The following is a 14752-nucleotide window of genomic DNA, read 5'->3' on the forward strand; positions in this document are numbered from 1 at the left end:
ATCATCTTCAGATTAGTTTACTATTGAACATAGTCTAGATAGATCATGCCTGTGTTCAGAAAACTATATCAACAGTATACTTCTGTTAGCTGCAATCCTTTACACACTTTTCTGGGAATAAGTCTCATTGAACTCAGTGTGACTTACTTCTGAGTAAACAGACATGCATGGGATTGTCCTGGTAATCTTGTGTTTTAATGCTGCTTCCCAGAATGTTGTGCATATTTTCATTCCTATACGAGTCCATTTGAAAGTAGTTATATTATTATCTACGAAAGAGAGTGAAGCAGCAGTGGAGCAAATGAATAACTAGTATTCTTTTAGATTATGAATGGAAATGGCACTTGTTCAGTCAGTTAATCATTTGACTCAAATAATTATAATAATGGGATCACAGGCATTACAATGACAAATTCAGAGTGGCTTTCTCAGTACGTATATACCGTTTTTAAAAAAATAAATTGCAATCAAGTTCCATAAAGGTAACTTTGGATGTTAAGTCAATGCTGAAAACAGACTATTAATAAGAAATAGCCAAAGTTTGTGCATGTTTCCCAAGAGATTATTTCCGTATTCTACAACAGCTTATAAATTAATATTGACTTTAAAGTGAAATTGCATTTCTTGAACTTTTCAAAACCAATGTTGATCTTCAAGTCCAGATTTAAGGGAAGCAATTTGTCTCAGTCTGCCACAGATATAAAAGGTTTCAAATACAGTGTATTTCCATCATTGAACATCTGCCAAATGTAGAAAAGAAACATTAATACATCTGGATTACTATCTTTCCAGTACCACCATCATCTCTGTGGCCTAAGCTGAATAAACAGCATTCTTTATCTCAAAACAATTTCCATGGTAGGTCTACAAGGTCTCTATACCATTTGAGATGAGAAGGGTCTTGACTGATCAGAGGGCTATCTTCAGGGCCATCCAGACATCCTTTTTTTTTTTGCACATACATGATTATATGTGCAGTCACATGCGATCCCACTATTAATACTGTTCGCTCCTGCAAAACTTTTGGAGCGATCACACTGCTTCATTTCCAGTGAGTTAGTGCATCCCTTCACATTCTGCTTTATTTTTGTCCCTCTTTTGTTGCACTATAGACCCTTTGGAGAGCAATCATATGATAGTACTTTGGAAGCATCGCAATACAAACTAAAGCAAAATAAATCCACCACCAATGCAGTAGCATTGCATCAAGGACATGTTCCAGAATAGAACCCGCAATAGAACACCAGTGTGGAGGGGACCAGAGGTGCTCCATGGAATACGTAGCCCCTGAGAAATTATCCTGATATCTGCACTGTTTTTTTTTTTAGCTCTAGACAAATTCCTTTTTATTCTCCCTGGTTTTTTAAATTGTTTTAACTCCAGGTTGGGGAATCAGCGGCCTTCCATATGTTAGTTTCCAACTCCCATCATCCTTGACCATCAGCATGCCCAAACGTGCTTTTGTTCTCTTTCCCTTCTCTTCCACTCCTGGCATTGGGCTGGAACAAAACCACACATCTTTCCCCTCCCCCCCCTTTTTTGTGCTGCTGGGTTGAAAATGAGATGGAGGATGTGCAAAGCAGAGAGAGAGAGGATGGAGAGAAAATGAGATGGAGGATGTGCAAACTGGAGGATGTGCAAGCAGAGAGAGAGAGAGTTTTGTAATGCTGCTGTCCCCACACACATACTTCCCCATCCAGCAGCCATGAGCCCTTCTTCAGCCCAAAGTCTCCCCTCACCTACCTCTTTTTCCACTTTCCTTCATCTCCTGTCAAACCGGCTGTGTCTCCGAGTCCACGCACCCCCTCAGTCCTTCCCGCGCATACCTTCTCCCACAATAACAGACATCCCTCGGAGCCAATCAGCATGAAAGGGGAGTGTGTTAACTACTGATAAGAATCTTCGCAATGGCTGATTCACCTCCTTTCAGTCTGATTGGGTCCAATCAGCACAAAAAGACACTGAATCATGTTAGAAGACACTTCTCATTGATTAACACATTCTCCTCATACTGATTGGCTCATAAGATGCTGGAGACATAGGGACCCAGCTGAAACCCAGCAAAACAGTAAGGGGTCAATGACCCTCCACAATCCTGGACAACTACACCCCTGTGCAAGATCCACAGCCCTTCCATTCCCCTGACACCCTCAAAAAGAAAGACAAATTACGCCATCCCTGGAGCTGATGTAGTTTATTTCCCTCTCATAAAAATCAATGGGATTTTGAGAAACTGTTTCTCATCAAATAAAAAAAAGGAAAAAATAAGTCTACTCACCTTCCACCCTGCTAGCATGACCCCAGCAATGCATCACTAATGACGTTTCTTCTACTTCCTGTTCTCTCTCCATCTGCCCTTTTGGATGGCTCTGCCCAATTTTTCAAATAACAAAATGCAAAGCTAAGGAACATTTTAAAGCACGTAACAACCAGCATAAAAGCATCACCACAAACTGCAGCAATAAAGCAATAAATAATAAGCAGTATAAAACTGGAAGGATCTTCCATGAATATTTCCAGAGCTTTGGGATTTCAAGCCCTGCTTATCCCATGAACGTCAGGCGAGATTGCAGCAACTGTAAACTCCATTTAACAAGACGCTGAGAGGAGAGACACCAATATTAATCCCCTCAGCCTAACAGTGGTCCAGTTTATCTTTCGAGTTAATGACTAAGTAGGCAATATGGCTCCAAAAAGCCCCCTGAGCATTTCTAAATACCCCTTCATATCTGGTATTCTCCATAGGTAAGCATCAAACACTTCAGCTAAGTACAAAGAATCTGTCACTTCAAATTGGTCCATCATAAACTATGTATCACTGGGCTTTATCTGTCATATTTTAGAGTCTTTAAGTGGAACATCACGCCCATTTAACAACAGCAGGAAATGTTAAGAGATTTTGATTTTGGATGTTCATACCTGTTGCAGCAGTGGTCTGACAAGTAAAGAGGATCAGATGTGTTGTTCTGACCTGAAAGGAAATATTTCACAATTTAAAGGCAAAGCTTATCAGCAAGTTGCAGCACAAAAGGACACACATCCTATCTATACGAACAATTGGACTATGGAACAAATTTCCCGGGGAAGCCGTGGAATCTTTTTGTCTGGAGATAAGGACACAAGAATGAGCTTGCTGGATTCATCCAGTTAAACATTCTGTCTCCAGTTTGCCTCACCAGCTGTCCCTGAAAAGCTCACAAGCAAACTGTGACAAGCTTCAATCCTCATATGTTCACAGAAAAAAAGTGATGGAAATCATTTTTGTAACCGAAAGCTCTCAAACCCCTGAAGCCTTTCTTTCAACTCCAAGATGTTCCAACCCTGTAATCATATTAGTTGTTATTTTCTATGAGTGCACACAGATGGACAATATGCCAGTGGTGAGCCTGTTATGATGGCACACTCATATTTTTGATGCTTGGGTCACATCCACACCATACATTTCAAGCACTCTTATACCACTTTAACAGTCATGGCTTCCCTCAAAGAATCCTGGGAATGGTAGTTTGTTAAGGGTGCTGACCTCACAGACCAACAATTTCCAGCACCCTTGAAAAACTACAGTTCCCAGGGTTCTTCAGTCTCCAGCATGGCGTGGATGGGGTCATGTACTACCTCAGCCACAGTGAGCTGAGGGGAACCTGTTACACAAAGGGTTTTCCTAGAAGGGTGTATGAACTATCAGCCTACACAATTTTTTCCCCAGAAGTAGTAGATGGATTTTTGTAAAGCATCACTAGAAACTTCTTGCTGAGACCACTGTGTTTTCCCAGTCAATTTGCAAGCTTTGGCAGGAATTGCCTGTCAGCAGGAAGACAGACTATAGATAATGGTTATTGTGCCTTTTAACCACATATCTCAATGGTACTGAGCAAATGTTTTGCTCAGATCTTATCATACAAAGCTCCATGATGCTTTATGAGGGCAAGGTGAAATCCTGCTTCTGTCAAAGTGAATGGCAATAAGCCCATTGACTTCAAAGGAATCAGAAGAAAATAATGCAATCTTTTACAGTTCATGCCAGTGTACTGAGCATGTGAAGCAGGATGTATTTTTTCATAAAAAGGAAAAAGCATGTATTTTCATGAATGAGAGTGGTGATTTCATGAGCAAAAGAATTAGGATAGCATTGTGGCTAAGAAACTATGCTGTGATCCAAGAAATCTCTTGTTTAATCTCTCCTCCTCTGCCATGAAGTCATTGGGTGGCTTTAACCAGACAGCCTTAGACACCAATCTGCAATGCAGGAACAATAACACTGCCCTATCTAACAGCTTTGTCAGGACTGCTGAGACAATGTGTCAGAATTGCTTTAAACACTGAAGCGCTATATAAATGTGAAAAGAATTATTAAAAGTTTCTCATTCTGATGCCAGATTACTGTAAAAGTCTGACTTCATTTTCACATGTTACCATATACCAGCCTTTGCTATCTTGTGCCCTCCAGATGTTTAGGACTACAACTCCCATCAGCCTCAACCAGTGCTGGCTGGGACTGATGGGAGTTGTAGTCCAAAACAGCTGGAGGGAACCAGGCTGACAAAAACTGCTCTATACAAATCAGGTTAAAAAATCTGGAAGATGTGTGTCAGGCACTTAATATAAAAGACGTGAGTCAAATCTGACAGACTCCAGTAAAGTCTCCCAGGAATGAAGCATTGCCAAGATTTTTCTGGCTCAGAACTATGGTATTGCTCATCTATTTAGCAAAGGAAGATGTCTTCTAAACATGCTTTCTGCTTTTAGTGGCATTGTGCAGCATAAATCATTATTTCATTCCTCCAAATGCCAATATCTCTTTGTACAGTTTATTTACAGGTGGCCATAAATAATCATCAGGACTAGCACTTTAAATAAGAAGAAAACTTCAAACAACCCTGATTACAGCCCACAAGAGAATTCTAGTATTAAACCTAAAGTACCCAAGAATGTTAAATGCTTGCCTTTTGCTAAACGTTTGTGAAAAATGAAATGTACCAAAAGCAGGGGGTGGGGGACCTGGACTCTTGCCACAACACCCATTATAGTGCAGTCTGAAGCCTTGACCTCTAATGTTATACTTATTGTGTTTTTGACACATTTAGTCAATTAAAATGGCTGAAGTGTAATTTGTTTTTCTTAAGTTTAATACAGCATGTCAATAGAAGTTAGCCAAAATTTATAGTAGGAACACTAAAACTGCCATGTGCACTTAAACAAATGAACCACAATTTATCATGGTTGAAATAAAAATGAACATCATGCACGCTGGACTCTGTGCTTCACATGCGCGTGTTGCCAAATATAGCAAAGCATGTTGCAGCTGACACTTCCAATGGAAAAGACATTGCAGTCCGTGTTAAATATTGGCTTGAAAAATCTGGATGCTCTCCAATCCTAAGAAGTGTTAACGTTGGCACTTCCACTGTGTACTTTTACTGTAAATTGTTGCAGTGTTTATTTGACATGGAATACCCGGTGGATTGATGACTGAAGAAAGGAAGACTTTTTATTGTGCCATGTTACCTTTTTCAGTCATACATACTAAGCCTTTATGTCAGGAGTTTAAACAAGTCTCCACCTGTACTCAATCGGTGAAAGTTATTTTTCATGCAACTATAGTTTGCCTTTTTATAAACCTATAAGAGCACACATTTTCCATTTTATTGGCCAAAAACAATGGCTGATTTAACAATAAAACTTTTTAAAAGCTGGGGGTTTTACAGAGATCTCCGCTTTGCTTTTTTTTGAAAAAAGTCTTGTTTAAATACCTCAAAACAAGTTAGCTCCATTCTGTGCCTTTTTGTGTATCAGCAGAAATGCATCCTGATTTTTCATGTATATGTTCAAAATATACAAATATGACTATATAGTTGACTCTGGACTATTAAGATATTTGGAAGAGCAAAAGAGAACTGATGTAAAATGTTTGTCAACTGTGATGAGGTGTATATGTTTGTATAGATAAGGCAGTAGAATATAAATTCTAGGGGAAAATATTACAGATATTTTAATTTTTTTAATGAAACCCAATAGGTAAAATGCACAGAAACTGCAACAGGGATTATCAATATCCTTTATTAACTCTTTTTCCAAGTAAGAAAACAGCAAGGCAAGAATAATCTTAACTTGTTTTAAAAAAACTACACTAAGGATGAGCCACTAACACTGCAATCCTAACCTCTGATCTATCCTGTATTTATCAGACATCCCCATCTGCTGTCCTCCATCAGCTTCCCCTGCTCACCACTGGCAGGGAAAGACTCTGCTGTAGAAGCCTCCACTGCAACTACAAAAAGTGTGGTGGAAGCAACACTATTGCTACTGCTGGTGATGCCCCCAAATAGGGTGAGATGGGGGACTGACAGAGCTGGGCCTGCCATGGATCAGGATCTTAAGCCTATTCAGCTTGCAAAGAGGGGCCCGATCTCGGTCTCGTCCACTCCACAAGGCTGCTTTCACACTGCACTTTATTCTGTTATTCTGATGATTTCTTACCTGGTAATTTGTGCATTTTATTTGAGCTTTCACACAATTGTAAAAGCTAGTTTCAAAAATGTAGTGGAATCTAGTGGAGGTTTAGCACTCATTTCTATGATAAATGATTCCAGAAATAATCCATTTTTAAGCATGAGAACCTGTAAAATCACAGGAGTTTTGCGCAAGCTGCAGCTGCTCACATAACAGTGCAATGCAATGCATTCCTGCCCTTCAGGCGCATGTCAATTTTTTTCCTGATGAATATTGTACCAGCATTCCGGTGTAGGCACAGGTAACAGCTTCCCCTTCCTCCTTTTCCCACTCACACCCCTGCGTCCAGACACCCCACAAAATAATGACAGATGCTAGAGGAAGTGGGGTAGCATGGTGACAGGGCGAGATCTTAGACCTCCTACACAGTGGGGAACTACAGTGTGCATGTATATAACAGGTGAGGGACACAAACAAGACATAGTTCATTGCAGCATTGTGAAAGACATTTGCATGAAATGCTGGTATATCGGCTGAAAAAGCCACTGTTCCTTAACACCACAGGTACTGCAGTGTGAAAGAATTTTAGAAATTAGGACAGACATGCTACCATTTTGATCAGCAAAACTGACACAATAAACCCCATGTGTGAAAGTAGCCCATACCTTGAAATCACTGAAAACCTGCCCTTGCATTATGCCCTGGCTGGTGCAAACAGCAGGGCTTCAGATGTGGGTGGTGGCTCTGTTGTTTTGTTCTACACTGCTGCTCCCTAGCCAGAATTTAGATTGCTCTGTAGCAGTGTGATCCTACACATCTCTGCTCAGGAGGAAGTCCCACTGAGTTCCTCTGAAAGCCTCAGAGGAATCCCATTTGACCCCTGAGCGAAAGTGGCGTATGACATCACACTTCCCAGCATAGCAGGCCATTTAAAGGAGTCAGAACTGGAGCCACAATGTGATTATATATACAAAGGAAGTTGGCAAGGAGGAAGCATGTAGAAGGATATTATCAAGCTGATAAAGAGAGAAGATTTGTTTACTTGTGACATTCTGATGGACTCTGGGGACAGCAGTGACCTCCAAGTTCTATCCAGCTGGGCATATGTATTAAATAAGAGAGCACTTGATTTTAAAGTAGCATTAGGACCAATAAAGGATTCAGAAAACATTGTTTCACAGGCCTGTGTTTAGCCACGTGTGAGCCAAGATTTCCCTCTGCTTTCCAGAAATAAGATCTTATGAATGAAGGGAACTATTTTTAATAGCTTTTTTTCCCCTGTCAGGCTGGTGATAGTATCAACCCTGAACCTTGGAAAGGTTAATCTGAGGTCTTGCATTTAATTCATATTCATCTCATTTCTATGAGAGGATAATGGCTGGGATGGATGAGTATTCCATATTTGAGGAGCTGTGCCACTTTCCCTTCCCGATTGTGCTATCATCTTTAATGGTAACTGTAACTCACCTATGTCAGGAAGACAATCTTTCTTTGTTATTCATAGATCATTAGGAAAGTCTGGCTGCTACATTAATGCCTGCTAAAGCTATACGTGGTATTCCCTTTTTATGGCTTGCTGTCAAACTTGTCTCTGATAGCTGGTTTCCAGCTCTGTTCTGTCTACTTTAAACAATCTCCTTTTTATTAGCCTCATCTCATTAGCACATACTCACTTTTTTGGACTTCTATCTTATTCTCTTTTAGTGGTCACTGATCAGCACCTTTCTGAGGTCGATGGAGTAAAACTTTTTTTTTCTTTTAGTCAAGGCAACAACTTTGTGGAATATGTGGCAATGCAAGATATATTTTTATTTGGACTGTATAGCAAGGAAACAATGAAAGGACAATACACCTGCCCTCACATGAATTTGAAGCATTCCAAGGGCTAGGGGTATTGTTACACTGGCACCAAGGGGACAGGTCCCAGATTTTCTGCCTCTTCCTCTTTTTTAAAAGTGTGTGTGTATGAGTGTGTGTGTGTGTGTGTGTACAGAGAGAAAAAGAAAGAGAGATTGGTTATAAGGCAACCATCATCTTAATTTCCCAAAGACATTTATGCATATAAATAAGCATAAGCAGATTTTATGCAAATTTCTGTTATGGATCTCTGCCCCAAGTATCTAGAAAATCCTCCCAAGGGCATTGCTATACAGAAGGCTAAAACTGTCTTTGAACCTGTTGCACACTTCTTAGTTGAGAAAGCAGAGGAGATGAAGTGTTTGTTAAGGAAACATTCCAATTCTAAACCCAACAGAAGCCACTCTAAGCTTTAATGCCCTCAGAGGATACATGTGCGACTCTGTTGCATTGTAGTCTTCTAGGACTATCTACCCATAATTTGTACAACATATTACACATGTTCTTTCAACTTTATCCACACATATTACATGTGTTCTTTCGATTTATATCCACATCGTAGTGCTATCTCAATGCAACGGCTCGATCTGGTAATGTTCAGTTTGAGTGGTCTAATGCATGTCAGGGTTTCTAAAATAATATATATGAATCTTTTTGAATGCTTGAAATATGTTATTGTTATTACAACTATGACTACTACTAGTTTTCTGTTCTTCCTTTAGAAAGCGCAGAACAGCTCACCCTTAATAACAAACACATTACTATGTGGTCAGATCAGATGAGCACCATGTGAAAGTAGAAAAAGAGCACTGGCAGAATGCATTGGCAAGGAATTCAGAAGGGAGCGAATCTCAACTGACACTGGCACTTACCTTGATTCTGGATTGTTTTGTTATTGCAAAGCCACCCTTTTGAATGGTAATTTGTAGTTCATCTTCTGACATATATTACCATATAACCCTGGAAAATCAATACAACTTCTTAATACAAAGATACTGTCTGCAGGATTTTGCTGTTAAGACTTATGACGTGGTCAGCACATTGAGCCAAGGAACTGCTTGGCTGAAGGTATTCAGTCTCATCACTCTCATTCTGAGACCAGAAAAGCAGTAAGGGAAAGTGTGTACTATTGGCTCATGGCAGGCCCCTGCAAGAGCACTACAAAAACCATGAAAGGACACAAACATTGAACTTCTGTCACATGGGCAACAACAGCATTGCACCTACATGTGATACATAAGAAGCTATCTTATGTCTGTCAGCTATCTGCTGTCTTATATACTGTCTGGACAATGGCCCACCTAATCCAGTACTGTCTACTCACACTCATGGCAGCACTTCCTGCAATGACCCTTGATAGTCCCACTTTCTGAGGTCCTCTCATCCATCTTTTCTGGACACAGTCTGGGATATTACCCATGCAGAACACATCCTTTCCCACTGAGCTAGAGTTGATCCACTATAACAGCCTTTGCCAACCTGGTGCCCTCCAGATGTTTTGGACTACAATTCCCATCAGCCTCAGACAGAGAAGGCTGCACTGTAAGATATAACAAGCTTTAGCAAAGAAGTGCCTGTACCTCCAAAAGGTGCCTGTTTCATATTTTGAGAATTACCACAGTCACTGGACAAAATGTGTTGTCCCAAAAGCTGCCTTTATTGGACTGTCACACTCTTTCCTCCTTTAACTGGGTTATGGTAATGCATATGCATCAATAAAACAAAGATTGGGATGTTGCCTGTCAAGATCTTCTGGCTCACTCACATACAACCTGTTCACCTTGCCCTTTGTATGCTAGTCCTTTTCATTTAGCTACTTACCTTGAGAAATTGCATGTAGTTAAATACTGCAGAGCTTTTACTTTGGTCAGATTTAATGTCCTTTCCTCTCAAACGCTATGCGGCACGTTTGCAGGCACCCCTCTTCCCTTAAGGATATCACCCTGTATCAGGAGGTAGAATCCACTGGACATGTCTTTCTGCTTTGCAGCTTTTATGCTGTGGTTTGGCAGCATACAATCGGTCAATTATTGACCGATTTACCAGGAAGGTCAGTTCAATTTTATGTCAACTATTTAATGAAAGACAAAACGCCAAGGGTGTCATTGACAGTTTGTAAATTTCTGTCAATGCAGTGAGAACAAGAGAGCACTTTACTACCTGAAATTGCAAGGGTTACTTGTGAAGATTACCGTCGCTTATATGACTGCTACAGCTATTGTTTTGTTCATTTGAATGTTTATCTTTTTGTTGAGATTGTAGAGTGCAGTATGATTTTACTGTTTTTCATTTACTGTATTTTAATTTTGCATTTATTTATTGTATTTATTCCTGGTCTATTGACTGTAATGAATTTATTGACATATTTTGAGAACTGTGAGTCCATGGGATAACATTTGTACAGTCAAAGAGATGGAAGGGACCTTGGAGGTAATTTGTCAATCCCTGCTCAGTGCAGAATCTGCAGTGCATGATGCAGCTACAGCATCCTTGACAGATAAACATCCAGACTCTGCTTAAATACATCCTGTGACAGACCCTTAAGGCAGTCTGTTTCTTACCATTAAGATTGTTCTCCTAATATTTAGCCAAATTTTGCTCCCTTGCCATTTCCACACATTGGTTCTTGTCCTGTCCCTCTGGAGCAACAGAATACAAGTTTTCCCCATCTTTTAGGGGAAGGGCCACAGCTCAGTGAAAGAGCATCTCCATTGCATAGAGAAGGTCCCAGGTTCAGTCCCCAGCATTTCCAGGTAGGACTGGGAATGCCCCATGTCTGAAACCCTAGAGTCACTACCAGTCAGTGTGGACAACACTGAATGAGATGGACCGGAGATCTGATTTGATATAAGGCAGCTTCCTATATCCCTATGCTCTGCACAGCAGCACTTCAGATATTTAAAGACAGCTATCATGTCTCCCCTTAATCTTCTCTTCTTAAGGCTAAACATAGCTAGTTCTTTCAACAGTTCCTGTTAGGACTTTGTTTCCAGACCCCTCACCATTCTGGTTACACACCTCTGGACACATTCATGATCTCATACTCTACTGAACCAGATAAAAACTCTCCTATTCTCCATATCCATTATATTTAGTGCTGTGAGACCTGAACTTCCTTCTACCTGTCCCATCCTGCCACAGATCTTCAGATGCTAATTGGAATGTTGTAATTATAGTCAAGCACTGGGATTATATACATGGAAACCTGTTCTTTTAGGCTGCCTAAAAGGCTAAGTTTACTTTAGGCTAAGCCAGGCTTACATTAGGCTAAGGCTTACCTTACCTAAGGCTTATCTTAGGCTAAGACAGCTCCAGAGCTGGTACAGTTTAATCTCCAGTTTGGAGGGAAGTTGGACTAATTTTCCCAAAGAAACCTCCAAGTTGTCCCTGGCATGCCTATTCTTTGACTCTACCAATCTCAGAGCTCAGGGTGGAGCTCTTTCTCTGCAGAGAGAGAGAGAGAGATCTGATGCTTCCTACGATCCCTCAGATGCCCTCCCAGCAATCACAGGACTGCAAGGTTAGTTGTGTTTAATTTACTGTATGATTAGCCATACATCACCAAAGCACTACTGAATTATTAGGACATGGGTGTTGTTAAAATCCGCCTGTTAGTAGCCATGGAGGGGCTACAAATCATGCCAGTGACTATAGCAGAGAAAATATGATCAGCTGGTTAAAAAACACTCCAAACCACACATGTTATGATTTTAGGTTTTGTTATTACTTTTTGAGCATGGAACCCTTTATTAGAGGCAGGATCTCAGAAAATAAAATCTATAGAAAATAAAATCTATAGAAAATAAAATTTTCTATAACAGGCCTACCTACACAGTGTCATTTGTCCCCTTCATTTTTAGCCCATCCTGGCTGACATGGAAGAAAATAATAAAAACATGCAATCCTGAAAACTAAGAGTAAAACTTCCCATCTGCTCTTTGTAAGGAGCTACTGATGCCTCAGATTAAAAGCTCATCCAATGATGCATCTAATAAATAAACCCTGCTCTGTTTTAAATCTAGCCTGTAAGTGCCTAACATTGTCCCACACATTTGTGATCTGTTTTAATCATCATTTGTAAAGCCGTAATATATAATAAAACAATGAAGAGTTTGAGCTAATAAACAATGCTTGCATATGGAGTTGGGGGAGGGGAAAAGTATATGCAGTCCCGACTGTAAGTAGTTATAGAGGCTTTTCTTTTCTTCCCCCCCTCCCACCCTGCCCCACCAAGCTGTCTGATTCTGTCATCCACTGGAGAGCAAGTTGTTACCTCCCACTTTGGACAGGAATGCCTTGGCTTCATTTCGGTATATATCTATTAGGTGCAGAGTGATAAGTCTATCTGACTGTTGATTCACACACAGGCTTTTCCCAGGATAACATGTGACTGTGATCCCTCTGTGACCAAAAGGATATTTTCCATCAGCAGGAACAGATGTTACTTATTCGAAAGGTCTAAATAAAGCATAAGATGTTGCAAATATTTGCCTCGTGTTCATCGGATGGCTGCTAAAGTGAGATGTGCACGTTGAAATTGCTTTAGAAGTTCATAGTACAATTGTTATTTTTATGTCTAAATCAGGGTGGGCAACCTAGGTATTTCAGTTGGCATGGCTGGAGTCTGTGATAGGTATAGCCTGGTATACCTCATATATGGTATGTGGGTATAACTCATTCTTTCTCTCCCCTCCCCCCCCCACATGAAGACACAAGGCTCACTTTCAAAGTCTCTCCCTGCTGGGGCAGAGATGGGCATTGGGGAGAACAAGGTAGGCCTGTTTCTCTTCCTCCTGAAGGAGAAGGTATGCAGGAACGGTGTAAGCTAGACCTATTGGCAGATAAAATATATATATGGGAGAGTCCTGTTTTCAGATTGTTTCTAGGACTCTGAATTCAACAAGTCATTTACACCCTAAGATTTGGCTAGTTAGCTGAAATGTATATGTGAAATTCATTCTCTTCCTTCCTCCCCACATTGCCATTATCAATTTCAGGGGTCACCAGCCTTTTTGGACCAGAGGACACATTTCAAATTTTGAGAGAGTGCTGGGGGCACCAGTCACAAAATGGCAGCCATGGGGGCATAGCATAACACAAAATGGCAGCCATGGGGGCATTGCATAACACAAAATTAGAGAGTAGTTATGGTGAAGCTTGTCCCATAATTGTATTTCCATATTAGCAAAGGATTGGCCTGTTGAATTTTTGCCTGCCATACAGCTGTTAAAGGCACAAGGACCCTGTTTTTCCCCAATGCTAACCCTAAACCAAAGCCTAGGCTGCCATCCTGTACTCAATTACTTGGAAGTAAGCTCCATTAAGCACAAGGAGGCTTACTTCTGAGTAGACACATATACCAATGCATTGTTAACTATACAGTGAATTCTTAACAAGTCCCTGGTTTTTCGCTCATGCAAAGCAGAAAACATGCCTAAGTCCACATTCATTGTGTATGTTGGAAGTGGGGCAAGAGCAACTCCTCTTTTGTTCTTTCGTTTAAGCTCCAGAGGGAAGATAGAGCTAGGGTCCTCCAGATGGATAGGCTTTGTTTACTTTTTGCCTGTGATGCTCTGACTGACTTTCTTCTGTCGCTAGACTGTGACGCCTTTAGGGAAGCTTACCTGCCCCTCCTCCTTCCGCCCTTTCCACTCCTTTGTCCTCTGACTGTCCCGGAGAGAGGAGACTCCCTTTGTCTCTGCTCTCTCTCAGAGCGTGGGGCTAACTCCCGCACCTGAGCGTTACACCTTCAACTTAGCTAGTTAGTTAGAACTAGGTATGCCTTTTCTATCTACTATGTATTTCTATAAATAAAGTAGCTTTTCTTCTTTTACTAAGTCTCAAGTCTCAGTGATGCTGATGCAGGGTAAAAGCCTGCTTTCTTAGGCAAACGCACGCACATGCAGGCACACTCGCATTTCAACATCTGCTGTTACTCTGTTCGCTGTGGTGCTGCTTTTAAACGAAATTAAGCAACACAACTACACACAGTGCAACAGTGTAGTAGTATTTGCAGAATATAATTTATAGGCACTACCTGATCTCAGGTGTACTCAGCAGAGGAAAGATGCATCCTGGTGAACACTTTGAGGAGTAATTGCTGCTTGAACAGGAAGCTATGTGGATGCCAGTTCACACTGGAAATATATTGTTATGAGCATGGGGGGGGGCTGGAATGGATGATTTCTGTGGGTCACCTTTCCAGCCTCTGATCTGGAATCCTATGCCTGGGAGGCTGGCTCTGCTAGCCAGATGAATCTCCTTTGTTAATCAAATAGAGTGGCCAGGTAGTTAATGGGCCTGTTTAATTGCCCCGGCAACTGGTGAAAGGGCTAGGAAGATCCTTTTGTCATTTTAAACTCTACTGGAGGAGAGTCTCTCCCCCCACTTCTGGGCGGGCAGAAGTGTGTTTGTAGTTGGTAGTGTGTGTTCGGGAGAACTAGGG

At 40.9% G+C, this 14752-nt stretch overlaps 1 long non-coding RNA gene across 2 annotated transcripts; it reads right to left on the reverse strand.

The window, feature by feature from the left end:
* Positions 1 to 238: 238 nt before the first annotated feature.
* Positions 239 to 14500, reverse strand: LOC133364140 (uncharacterized). 2 transcript variants are annotated; one of them, XR_009757841.1, is made up of 5 exons: positions 14345 to 14500; positions 9180 to 9267; positions 2920 to 2971; positions 2279 to 2369; positions 239 to 740 (listed from the first exon to the last, which is right to left on the reverse strand). It is a non-coding gene; the product is annotated as an uncharacterized LOC133364140 (long non-coding RNA). The 2 variants fall into 2 exon arrangements; XR_009757842.1 differs by lacking the exon at positions 14345 to 14500 and adding an exon at positions 13932 to 14005.
* Positions 14501 to 14752: the final 252 nt, after the last annotated feature.

The sequence above is a fragment of the Rhineura floridana genome, chromosome 9 (assembly GCF_030035675.1).
Source record: "Rhineura floridana isolate rRhiFlo1 chromosome 9, rRhiFlo1.hap2, whole genome shotgun sequence".
NCBI classification, from domain to species: Eukaryota; Metazoa; Chordata; class Lepidosauria; order Squamata; family Rhineuridae; genus Rhineura; species Rhineura floridana.